Here is a 13,340-nt window from a genome sequence, read left to right on the forward strand (position 1 = left end):
TGCTCCGTACATCACCACCCCCTTTTGTACCGCTTTTTTCGCCATAAGTTGGCAGGGTATGCTCAGACGTGAGTCCCTTGCTCACTTTGCCACTGGATTCAAGCAAGCCTGGCTGACGATGGCTGAAATGCCAGACACCGGTACTAGGAAGCTTGTTTCCGGTCCAGGGAAGGCATGGCTTGGCAGTTCGGGCTGGACTGTTCCCATGAGGCACAGGGTCAGACTGATTTGCATATGGCCATGTCTGAACTGGGGTGGCAGAGTGGGCCAAAGAACGGTGATGGATCAAACCCAGATCTGCTGACTGGGTGTGAGTGTTTGATTGGTTCTGATGCTCCGTACATCACCACCCCCTTTTGTACCGCTTTGTTCGCCATAAGTTGGCAGGGTATGCTCAGACGTGAGTCCCTTGCTCACTTTGCCACTGGATTCAAGCAAGCCTGGCTGACGACGGCTGAAATGCCAGAAACCGGTCCTAGGAAGCTTGTTTCCGGTCCAGGGAAGGCATGGCTTGGCAGTTCGGGCTGGACTGTTCCCATGAGGCACAGGGTCAGACTGATTTGCATATGGCCATGTCTGAACTGGGGTGGCAGAGTGGGCCAAAGAACGGTGATGGATCAAACCCAGATCTGCTGACTGGGTGTGAGTGTTTGATTGGTTCTGATGCTCCGTCCATCACCACCCCCTTTCGTACCGCTTTGTTCGCCATAAGTTGGCAGGGTATGCTCAGACGCGAGTCCCTTGCTCACTTTGCCACTGGATTCAAGCAAGCCTGGCTGACGACGGCTGAAATGCCAGAAACTGGTACTAGGAAGCTTGTTTCCGGTCCAGGGAAGGCATGGCTTGGCAGTTCGGGCTGGACTGTTCCCATGAGGCACAGGGTCAGACTGATTTGCATATGGCCATGTCTGAACTGGGGTGGCAGAGTGGGCCAAAGAACGGTGATGGATCAAACCCAGATCTGCTGACTGGGTGTGAGTGTTTGATTGGTTCTGATGCTCCGTCCATCACCACCCCCTTTTGTAACGCTTTGTTCGCCATAAGTTGGCAGGGTATGCTCAGACGTGAGTCCCTTGCTCACTTTGCCACAGGATTCAAGCAAGCCTGGCTGACGATGGCTGAAATGCCAGAAACCGGTCCTAGGAAGCTTGTTTCCGGTCCAGGGAAGGCATGGCTTGGCAGTTCGGGCTGGACTGTTCCCATGAGGCACAGGGTCAGACTGATTTGCATATGGCCATGTCTGAACTGGGGTGGCAGAGTGGGCCAAAGAACGGTGATGGATTAAACCCAGATCTGTTGACTGGGTGTGAGTGTTTGATTGGTTCTGATGCTCCGTCCATCACCACCCCCCTTTTGTACCGCTTTGTACGCCATAAGTTGGCAGGGTATGCTCAGACGTGAGTCCCTTGCTCACTTTGCCACTGGATTCAAGCAAGCCTGGTTGACGACGGCTGAAATGCCAGAAACCGGTCCTAGGAAGCTTGTTTCCGGTCCAGGGAAGGCATGGCTTGGCAGTTCGGGCTGGACTGTTCCCATGAGGCACAGGGTGACTGATTTGCATATTGTTAGACTCGGGGGTCTCTGGTTGGCGCAAGGTTGCCCTTGTGTCAAGCAGGAACCCTCTCCTCTACGTCAGGGCGCAGGATAACCCCTTTCGAATGACCCTTGCTCACCCTCTAGGTGCGTGGCGTGAGCAGCCAAGGCGATTCCTCAGGCGTTGTTGGTTAAGCACTTACAATCACACACACAGTAAATACATCAATCCCCCCAGAAACGGACACCAGACTTGGATATGTAGAAAAATACGCTTCTTTATGTAAAAATAGGTATATATATCTCAGCAGACTTATCATAAGACCAACAACGTTTTCGCTATGCCACCAGGTTGTAAAATAGGCAAATGTTCTTGGTTCGTAGCTTCAAATGGATACTTTGCAGTCTTTCGCAAATGTTACTTGTGGTTCCAGTACTTACAGAGATCGACTCCTGCGAACAGGGAAATAAGGCGTTGTGGGCCCAGAGCCCGATACTGGAACTTCTTCAGTGATGTGGAGAGTCGGCACAGGTCGGTGCGACTCTCAGCTTGAGAAGTGGTCTTGGGTCCTCGATCAGCGGGTGTGGGCAGGTAGGCAGGCGCGGCCAGCGACCCTCAGCACGGCGGTGCAGGGGGGGTCTCCACAGCGGGGGCGGCGCGGCCTGAGATGTCCGGGGATAGCGAAGCGGGGTCACAGGGCATGGTCAGTGCAGCTGGATGACCCGGCGTAGATCACAGTCGTCGGACGGTTTCCGGCGGGAGGGGTGATAGCGCGTTCAGCGCGCTCCAGTGGCAGGCGGTGACAGGGGTGCAGGCAACCTAGCCCGGGGACAGAGAGCGGCTCCAGACGGAGCGGGGCTCTCACGGGGTTGCGGCAGGCAAGCTCCTGAGTGTCACGGCCCTAGGAGGGGCGATGAGGGGCGCAGTCTCTTTCCAGCGATATATGATCGAAGCGTTTGCAGTCCGTGATGACCCTGGCAGCAAGGTTGAGCACAGCTTTGATTGGAGCTAGGTGTACTTTGTGGATTCCATTAAGGATGGCACCTCTCCGCCAACTCCTCTGGGGAAAGAGAAAGGGAGAGGACACTACTACTGGTGTCCCTGCCCAGCCATTTCCTTCCTCCTGTTCATACTCTTCAGGGTCTCCCTCAGAACCACCACCCCCAGGTATGTGGGTGGGTAACCCTCCCACTCAGGGTCCTTCGTGGCCTCTTCTAAGACTACTCCCCTGCATTTCAGTGCAAAGAGGAACAGATCGTAAAAGCTGAAGCAGGAGTACACAATAAACAAAATGACTAATGAGAGAAAAATCAGGAGAAATCAAAACTCGTGATTCTCTAAATGCAGAGTTTGTAGTGCAACCATGCATCACTGTGGTACTGTGAAAACGCAAGTCATATCCTCACCACTGACAACTAATGTTAGAAAAGGGGTGTCTCGTTAGCTAGGGTATGCATCTAAGCCAGGCAGAACCCACCACTATAGTCAGGGCAAGGGAGTTACACACTGAAGTTAATCTCTGCTCACCCCCCCCCCCTTTGTATCTTGGCAGGGCAGTCAGGCTTATCCCAGAGGCAATGTGTAAAGCGTTTACGCAACACTCTCCCACAAAAGTGACACACTAGGCACACCACAAAAGAGACTCCACACAAGGTATATAAAAATATCCTTTGTATTATTCAAAAAAACACATTAGATCACAATCACAATTACTGTGCCACTAGGCAGTTGATGACTTCACAGAGATTACAGAAATCACTTTGCCAATCGGCAATTGTCATAACACCATCAGCAGTGCACTATAGTAAACACTTCTAAGCTGCACACATTATGGAAACCCCAATATATCATGGAACACCTCATCCTTCAGAATGGCTGTATCCACATGAAACATATGATGAGGAAAAACACAGAACTCATAACACCAGGGAACAACACCTATGAATTTCCAGATGTCCACAAATCATCAGCGCGCACATGCGGCAGGTGGTGAGTACAAAAATCCTCGAAGGGCCAAGGGTGCAGCTTCCCCACACTCTTATTTCCTATTATCTGGTAATTCATCTCCACAGCGTGGAGCACAGAAGCCCCCAGGCCTCTATCATGGGAAATGCGGTTGTTACCACTCCCGACCGGGACTTACAACACTCCTCCTAATTCCAGTTGAGGAGTGGGGGCCTCTGTTGAGGTTTCCCCTTTATGCCCAAAGAAGTGAGGGGCAACTGCCCACGACACAGCGTGCAGCTGCAAAGAACACAGGAGAGGGGCCCGGTCACTTCTTCAAGCCAACAGGCCAGCCATGCCCCCTCTCCCAGTATGCCGGCAACCTTAAGGCTCCTCCCACACAGGAGGCAAGGATTCCCCCAAAGCAGCCTCCCACAATCATGCAGTGCCGCTGCCTACGAATGCAGTGAAGGGGGAATGGTGATTGCACACTTGCCTTCTCTTCTCCAGGATGCCAAGTGGGGTGGGGTCATTCACCCACCAACCTCGGGCAGAACCGTCTCCTTCTGCGCGGCGAGACACGGAGCGAAGTCTCCGTTGGCTTCGCCCTCCTCTGCCCGACCTTCCACATTGGCAGACCCCACCCTTCTATGACGTGGACACTACTAGGCAACGGGGGAACCCCGGACCGGGGTTTCCGCTTCCGCAGAGGGCGTTGCTGCAGTGGGAGTCTGTGAGGCTCTGACTTGTGGTGGTGCTGGTGCCACAGGTGGGGGCCCAGCCCCATTCTGTTTCAGAGGCACTTTGGAGGTTAAGTGACGAGGGAAGCACCCTCCATTGCTCCTCTCGCGCTGCTAACAAAATAACTCAAAGGGTGGAAAGCACAGCGCTCACCCAGGGCTGCTTCAAATTGGCCAGCCATACAGCCCTGGTAAATCCCTGGGGATGTCCACAACCGAGCCCAGGCAGGCCAGCACAGGGTCCAGGCACCAACAGTGGCAGTCCTTCTTTCCACCCAGCAGGTAGCAGGTCAGGCACCCCAAGTAATCCAGTGCAATGGAGGTCCCTCCTGGCCAGGTGTGTCTGTAGGGCTAGTAGCCCCTAGTTCCATGTCCCACGCAGTGTAATAACTTCTTTCTTGGGGTCCCAGCCCCTAAACTTATAGTGCCAATGCCTTTGTTCTGGGGGGCACTTCAAACACTATATTTAAGTGCACAACACCCCCATTTACATTTCCAGCCCAGGCCCCAGACACACTACAGGGGGGTGAAGCCAGCATTGTGGAAGGCAGGCACAGCTGAATTCAGGTGCAGGTGTAACTCCTCCCACCACTCCAAATGCAGACCAGGCATTTTCAGGTGCAAGGGAAAACTCCTCCAGCTACTCTAAATTCAGCCAAAGTCTATTCAGCCTAGCACTGGGTCACCCAGGAAAGCAGCACACACCTCAACCCTCCCTGGGACTGGCAGGAGTGAATGCACATCCCTCTCCCATGACAGTCAGAACCAGACCGTCAATACACATCCAGGCAGGGCACCAAGACACATAAGCACACAGAAATGCCCACTTCTAAAAGTGGCATTTCTAAAATAGTAATAATAAATCTGTTTTTGCCAATAAGCAGGATGTATCACTACTATTCCAAACATACCAAACATGGTCACGCTACCCTTTTCAGATCAGAAATTACCACTGAAGCACATATTAGGGAATCCCCAATGCAACCCTATGAGAGGGCAGCTTCACAGCAGTGAGAAACCAAATAGGCTGTTTGTCACTACACAGTTAAGGCACATGTCTTACCTTTTACCTACACAGCACCCTGCCCATAGGGCTATCTAGGGGTGACTTGTATGTAGTAAAAGGGGAGCTGCAGACGTGGGAACCACTTTACATGCCACTTCACGGTGGCAGTAAACTGCGCCTGCCGGCCCTGTAGTGGCAGAGATGGGAGACAAGTTTGAAAGGCTACTTCGATGAGTGGCACAAGCAGCACTGCAAGCCTACCAGTAGCATTTAATTTACAGGCCATGGGTATATGGGATACCACTGTACAAGGGACTTGTAGGTAAATTAAATATGCCAAACAGGTGTGGACCAATCTTACCAAATTTACAAGAGAGAGCACATGCACTTTAGCAATGATCAGCAGTGTCCCAGAGTCATAAAGCCACCAACAACAGGTCAGAAAAAATACAGGAGGAAGGCAAACATTTCTGGGATGACCCTGCAAAAAGGGCCAAGTCCAACAGTGTGCAAAGAGGTCTTGTACATGATGTTCGAGGCATCGTGATAATGTGCAAAGCTAGGTTTGTAAAAAAAAGTAGTTTCAGAGAAACGAATCCAACATTGTTGTGCATGCAAATATGTGCAAAAGTTCACGGCAGAAATGGTATTGTGAAAGTAAGAGGACAAAGTAGGAAATGAACATCTTCGATACATGAGCCTAACCTGGGAACATAACAATAATATTGTCAATTCTACAACTTCAACGTGGTTATTACGAACAGGTTTTATTTTAATAAGTAGCTTGTTTACATATGCATAAAACCAGGGCCCTTTGACATTTTAGACTGGCTATTACATTACTGAAGATATTAACAGTGTGTTGTAACAATCTTTCTGTAAGGTCTATTGAACATATGATTATTAACCTAAAATGACTATACAGGATTCTTTATGTTCTAGGAAGAAGGATGCAAATTAATCAGGAAAACATCTTAAAAGCAAACTGATTGGGATTTCAGTAAACAATTCCCTCATTTTCAAATCAGCTCAACATCAAATCAGTCTGCCAAAAACAAAAGATCTTCTAATAACAATAATTGTGGTTGTTCACAGAAGGAGAAATAAATAAAAGGAAAGATATATAAGTCCAGAAGGAAAGCATTAGAGAAAGCAACACATGGCAAACAGTCCGATTGCACTTTCCGGCTAAAAAACACGGATAGGACCATTCCGTAACACAAAAGTTATAGGCAAACTCAAAATGCAAACAAAGTATGCATTCTATAAAGACTGAGGGCTTAATTACGAGTACTGCAGTACTAGGACCGCTGTACCCATGGATGGTATTCCACCTGGCGCCATCGTATCGGGTCTCCCACCCAATTATGATAGTGGCAGTGAGACATCCAGAAAACCGCTGCACTGCCAGGATCTATGATACTGTGGCAGCGGTGGTGAGAAAACCAGACCAGAATCGCAGTGGTGCCGGCATCGGCACTACCGAACAGATTACGGCCTGCAGGGGCGGACTGGACATAGTATTATCCTGTGGGGTCGGAAGGGTGGAGCCGGTTGTGGAGCGGTGGGGCCGTTTGTTACTGGGGGCTGGTTTTGCTGTGCTGCAATATCGCCCCCCAGTAACAAAAGCAGCAGCAGTGTTTCCCACCAGTAACCCCAAGCAGCAGCAGTGTCCCCCCACCCCGCGCAGTCCGACTCCTAATTGCCAGGGCTGGTTTGAGTGCTCAGTCCAGCCTTGACGGCTTGCCTTTCTACCAAGTATTTCATGGTGGGACACCGCCATAAAAGGTTTGGCAGAAAGGCTTGTAAATGGGCTCCCAGCAGGACCCCTGGCTAAATCTGCGAATGTGGGGGGGGGGGGGGGGGGGGGGGGGGAAAGCATGCGGGGAGCACATGATGTGCCTTCCCAAAATTGCATGGTTACGTGTGAACTGTGTGGCATATACGGCATGGTGCATGCCACACCCTGGACGAACGTGCTGTAGGCGTCGTCATGGTTGTGGTATGCTGTTTAGGCTCTCCTATGAGTCAAACATTCCCGTCCCTGTGACATCGCCAGCCCTAGATTTCTGTTGTAATCTGGCGGGTGGGAATGCAGACAGCTTGGTTGTCTTCCTGGGGCCGCTGCAGCAGTGGTCTTACAGGAAGACTGCCAAAGTCATAATCTGTCCCTAAGGGTCCTATTCACAAACTACAGTTTGGTGGATGTGAAGTAGTACCAACATTACAGGCAAAACTCAAAATGCAAACAAAGTATGCATTCTAAAAAGACTAACAGTCCAATGTACAAACTACACTTTGGTGGATGTAAAGTAATAATTATAGTAGTAGTACTTGTGTCCTACAAAATGCAGTTCACAAAGTGATGAGAATAAATTCCCAAATCCACCTCTCCTATCTTTTCTATGGAGAGATCCTCACACAAGTAAGTTTACTACTTAAGGCCAGAATGCGAGTTATGGTGCTATTTATAGCACCTGATGAATAATGATACTACATGGTACGTTATATATTGGGTGCAGTAACCAACAACAATAACATGCCAATTCTGGTGTTTGACGCACCAAAATCTGCATGCTATAGTAAATACTGTATGCTTTCCCCCTATTAAATTTCCTCAGGGTTGACCTGTCGAAATTTAATGAAGAATTAGTTAACCTTTAACACGTCTGAAAATTATCGGACAATTTAAATACCTTTAGACTCGTAATTGTGACCTGTGCATAAACAGGGATTTACGCAAGGGTTACAATACACTAGTAAACTCATAATCAGGGTCCTAGTAGAAAATCCGTGAGGAACCATGGAATATGGCACGTTAGTCCGCATGCGTTTACAACACATTCCATTACAACGCGATTGTTAAAACAATCGCATTGTTACATCACATACATTTACAACACATGTCGGAACAACGACTTGTAAGGGGGGCTGGATGTTGGAATAGAATAATTTACTATTCCAACTCCAGTCTGTGCAACAGTAGGGAAGGTGTTGGATTTAAAATCCAACACCTTCTGCCCCCTACAACACAAGTCGTTGTTCCGACTTGTGTTGCAATGGTATGTGATGTAACAACGCAGTTGTTGTAACAGCCGCGTTGTAAAATGGCATGCGTTGTCTCGCATGCGTGGTAAATGCTATTTACCGAGACCAAGAGTGAGTGGCTGGAAAAAGGGTCACCCTAGTAAATGGGAGGGATTCAGGGAGGCATAAGGAGCTGTTTAGGGAGGGTCATTGAGGGGTTTAAGAAGGGACATGCCCCTACAAAAAAGTAATCCCAGTGCTAATCACAAACTTTACTTCTAAAATGACTACAATCAGGACCAAAAACAGTAGTAAATTAACTCTAACACAGAGCTGGAGTATGTACAGCACCATACTATACACAAACGGTGATAGTGCAACACCTTCTCTTAAAAAAATAATGGGAGGAGAGTACTCAAAATAAATCCCCATATTAAATAATGTTAGAGTAAATAAAATATTTGAAAATGATCTCAAAATAAAATAAAACATATAATTTTATTTGAAAGTATTTGAATAAAAAATTTGAATTTAAAAAGTAATGCAGTGTTAGTTTTTATTGTCATATAATTGCATTATTTGTATTTAATTCTGTTCATGACAACACATTTAGTACATGATAAAACATTTTTATTGCTTTATTTGGAAATTTAGGTTTTTGATTTTTTCTTCAGAAAAATAATTTTAATGTGTATTACTACAATCAAAATAATTATAATTTAAATATAAGTTAAGTTATTAGTGCTGTATTTTTATATTAGTCTACACTGAATAAATATAAAAGATAACATAAATTGTTAACCTTTTGAGGAATCCGATCAAGCTTATATTTGTGACTTATATTTTGAAATATATCTAACGAACACATAGGAGGCAAAAATGGCAAATAAGCCACCATTGGTAAATCCAGGAAGAACGAACGTGATCATACAGGATCAAGAAATTAAGTGGCAGAGTTAATAAAATACAAAGTATTGTGATGCAGTAATCAAAGTTGCTGTGCTGCATTGGACAAGGGGCGAGAGTAAACTGAATTGCCCAGTGGTGCAAAGGTTTGTGTCTGATGTCTAGCATAGGTTTGTACTGCATGTATATTGTACCAGTAAAACTTCCTATGCCTAGACAATTATTGTAGCATTTCAAACATCGGATGCATACTGTACAGTGCAGCACACATGCAATGTGTGAACTGATTGGAGAAATAAAAATATGTCAACAGTTTTATGCTTGCCTCAAGGAGTTGTCAAATTTGTGACACATAAGCCCATCTGACAATTTTAAAAGATAGACTTGCCACAGAAAACTTAGTTGGTTGTGCTGGAATACCCAGGTACCACCCACGTACCACTACTTCTACACAAAATGACTCCAATTGGCACAAAGGCTATTTGCGTGGAAATAAGTCACTTATCTAGCACAAAATGAATTGTGTTGGAAAGCAAATAACATTTTAAGGCTTTGCAGTGGTGCAAAGTCTCGATAAATCTGCCCCTAGAGGTGTCGAGAATGATTGAGATGTGCACACATATCTCTGACAAGCCACTTTCTGAAATATAAAGGAGTTTAAAATAATGAAATGCATAGTTTTGAGTAAAGATGGGCTGCACTTTCCACAAAATAAAGGAAGAGGGAAAGGTGACTGCAGTAAGGCATTATAAATGATCAGATATTATAGAGAGTGGATAAAAGAACTAGCCATAAGAAAAAAGTCTGAAATTAAATTGCATCTTTATATTCTCTTCTATATTCATTAGACTCAAAAGTACTCTCTTCCTCAGAACACTTTTTTTCCCAGTAAGCAGGCATGATGCCCCACAATGACCCATCTCAGGGAGCTCATCAGGTGGAAGAAGAAATAGTGAGAGAAAAACTAAATAAAGACAAGGGGCCATATGTAGGTAAATTTAATTTACCGATTCATAAATACCGATTTTTACCGAATCGGTAAGTTATATGTAGGTAAACATTCGGTAATTATTACCGAATCGGTAACAATCGGTATTCAAGAATCGGAATTTACCGAGTAGGTAAATACCGAAGTGTTAATTACCGAATCGGAAAATACCGAAGTGGTATTTACCGAATCGGTAAATACCGAATTGGTAGTTACCGAATCGGAAATTCAAAAACACATGACTGGATGAATCAGCCAATCCTGTGCAACCAAACCCCACCCAACCAGGAAGTGGCCACACCCAGGCAGGTGCACACAATCAACAGACTCTGGAGAGGCTGGGAGTGCAGAGGAGAGCCAGGGAGCAAGTGCCTGATTGTGAAGCTCAAACTCACAATGTCCAGCCAGGAGACACAGAGAGATGGAGGGGAAAGGAGGAGAAAGCAAAAATTTAGCCCTAAGGAACTGCAGGTACTAGTGGAGGAGGTGGTCAAGCAGCACCAGAAGCTGTTTGGGAAGCAGTCCCTGCAAGTGCCTGAGTCGGAGAAGCGTAAAATCTGGCTGGGAATCCAGGCGCAGGTCAATGCAATTGGAATGACTCCCAGGGACATAGAGGTGCTGAAAAAGCGCTGGTACGACCTATGGATCGTCACGAAGAGGAAGATGGGGGAACTGCAGAAAGAGGCCAGCCGGACAGGAGGTGGAAGGAACAGGGCACCTGCCCTTACAGAACTGGAGGAGCTGGTGGAGTCCACAATAGAGGCCGAGAGTGTCGTGGGGATTGGGGATGCCGACAGCTCTGCTAGAGCCGCCACCCAACAAGGTAAGACGCATGCACAGCAATGTTGCCCCCCCTACCCCTATCCCACATCCCCAATTGTGAAATGAGTATCCCACTCCAGTCCATGTGTTAGTGCATACTGGCAATGCATTATGGGAGATGTAGTCTGGGAAACCCCAACCATGAACTGAATAGCACAGAACAACAAGGCATGTAACACACATTAGCAAAAAGCAGGCAGAGGACAATGAGAGAGTGTTACAGAAATGTATTGTGATGCTTGCAATGCAGGGCTTCAGGTACACTGAGCTGATGTTGCATTTCTGTCCACAGATGATACATTGCGCAGGACTGCACATGCAACGGGAGAGAGGGCACACCGGCAAGACAGTTCAGGGAAGGCCAGCACAAGTTCTGCCCAGAGATCAGTACCACATGCAGCCTCACCACCACAGTCAGCATCACCACCACAGCCAGAATCACCACCACAGCCAGCATCACCACTCATGCTGGAGTCACCGGCATCATCACCGCCTGCATTGGTCAGGTCGAGGAGGCGTGCTGCTTCCAGGTTGCAAGTGTTGGAGTCCTCATCTGACGACTGCAGGGGGCCGGAGCCAACCACTGTTCCCCTGGATAGTAGCCATGCCACTGTGCCCTCCACCTCAGAGGGAGCACACACAGGTGGCAGACGTCGCCGCAGGTCTCGCATGCAGAGTTCACCAGCACACGGTGAGAGCCATGGAGTGTTCTCGGGGCTCGAGGGCACCATGTTAAAGATACAGCGCCTACAAACAAAGGCAATGACGTCAGTTCAGCGCCAAATGCGGGGACTGAAAGCTACATTTGAAAATATGGACAGGGGCATCAGCGCTATGGTGGTGGGAATGAGTGACATGGCTGCGGGCATGCGGGATATGTCCCAGTCCGTCATGCTGCTGTGCAGCAAGTATGATGCGGACAGAGCTGCACGGCGCCGGGAACGGCAGAGGAGCGATAACCATACGAGAGCACTCAACCGGCTGGCAACTACCACTTCGCTGCTCTGCAGGCGCTCTGTGGCTATGCAGGAGGGCCTGACGCACTGCAGCAATGACGTTTCAAGGGGGATGGTGCAGGTCACCAGTGCACTGGAAGTGCTACTGACAAGCCAGGCGGCCACAACTGGTGCTGGGGATGCCGTGGAAAGCATAGAAACCAGCAGCAGGAGCAGCATTACCCCCCCTGTCCCAGAGACACGGAGGAGCAGCAGGCGGCATGGGGCTGCCACTAGTGAGGATGCACAATCCATGGCATCCCACACTGTAGTGCGTGCCCGCAAACACTAATGCAGCACGGTATAGCCTAAGACAATTGGGTGTAGTAACCCTGGACTTGCAAGTAGTCATTACACAATGTTGAGATAACCGCTTTTTCTTTTTGTTGTGGCGTAGTGCCGCATAATTAAACTACGTCATGACAGCCAACAACTGGCTGTGTCCCCTTACTTACTCAGAAATAGTTGCATGTGATCTCTGCCCGTCTCTCTCTCCCATCTGTTGCTGTTGGCACTCCAGCTGCGTTGGCCTCTGGCTGTGCTGACTCATCATCATTGTCCTCAAAATCAGTTAGTTCCACCTCTGTACCTCTCTTCGTGGCAAGGTTGTGCAGCATTGCACAAGTGGCAATGATCTTGCAGCAGATGATGGGGGTGTATTGGCGTGCGCCTCCGCTTTTGTGGAGGCAGCGGAACCTGCTTTTCAATAGTCCAAACGTGCGCTCCACCACGTTGCGTGTAGATTTGTGTGCCACATTATATCGTCTCTCACTCTGGATTGATGGGTGTAGGTAGGGAGTGAGGATGAATGACCGCACGGCATATGCACTGTCGCCTAGGTGAGTATGTGAGGACCATCAGTCACATGCCTCAATACACAATGATTTGCACAAAGTATAATGGTGCGTCACTGTTACTTACCTAGCAGGTATCCTTCTCCAAATTGTCCCGCAAGCAGTCATGTGTAGATCCCACTGTTCTGGAAGATGAAGGAGTCGTGGGTGCTCCCAGGAAACTTAGCTACGATATCAGTGATGATGTTCCCTGCATCGCAGATTACCTGCACATTGATGGAGTGGGTGGACTTTCTGTTCCTGTAGATGTGCTCAGTGGCAGCTGGTGGGCAGATTGGAATGTGTGTGCCATCAATACAGCCTATGACATGCGGGAACTGTGCCATGTGATAAAAGTCTGTTTTGGTTTTCTGCAGTTCAGCCTGTGTGTTTGGGAAGCTGATGTAGTGGTGCATTCTCTGCATCATGGCATCCAGGAACTTCCTGAAGAAACGGGACAGGCAACTCTGGGATACACCGCCCACCGCAGCTATCACCCCCTGGTAACTACCAGATGCAAGTAGATGTAGGCTGCAGAGAACCTG

Source organism: Triturus cristatus, chromosome 12, assembly GCF_964204655.1.
Source record: "Triturus cristatus chromosome 12, aTriCri1.1, whole genome shotgun sequence".
NCBI classification, from domain to species: Eukaryota; Metazoa; Chordata; class Amphibia; order Caudata; family Salamandridae; genus Triturus; species Triturus cristatus.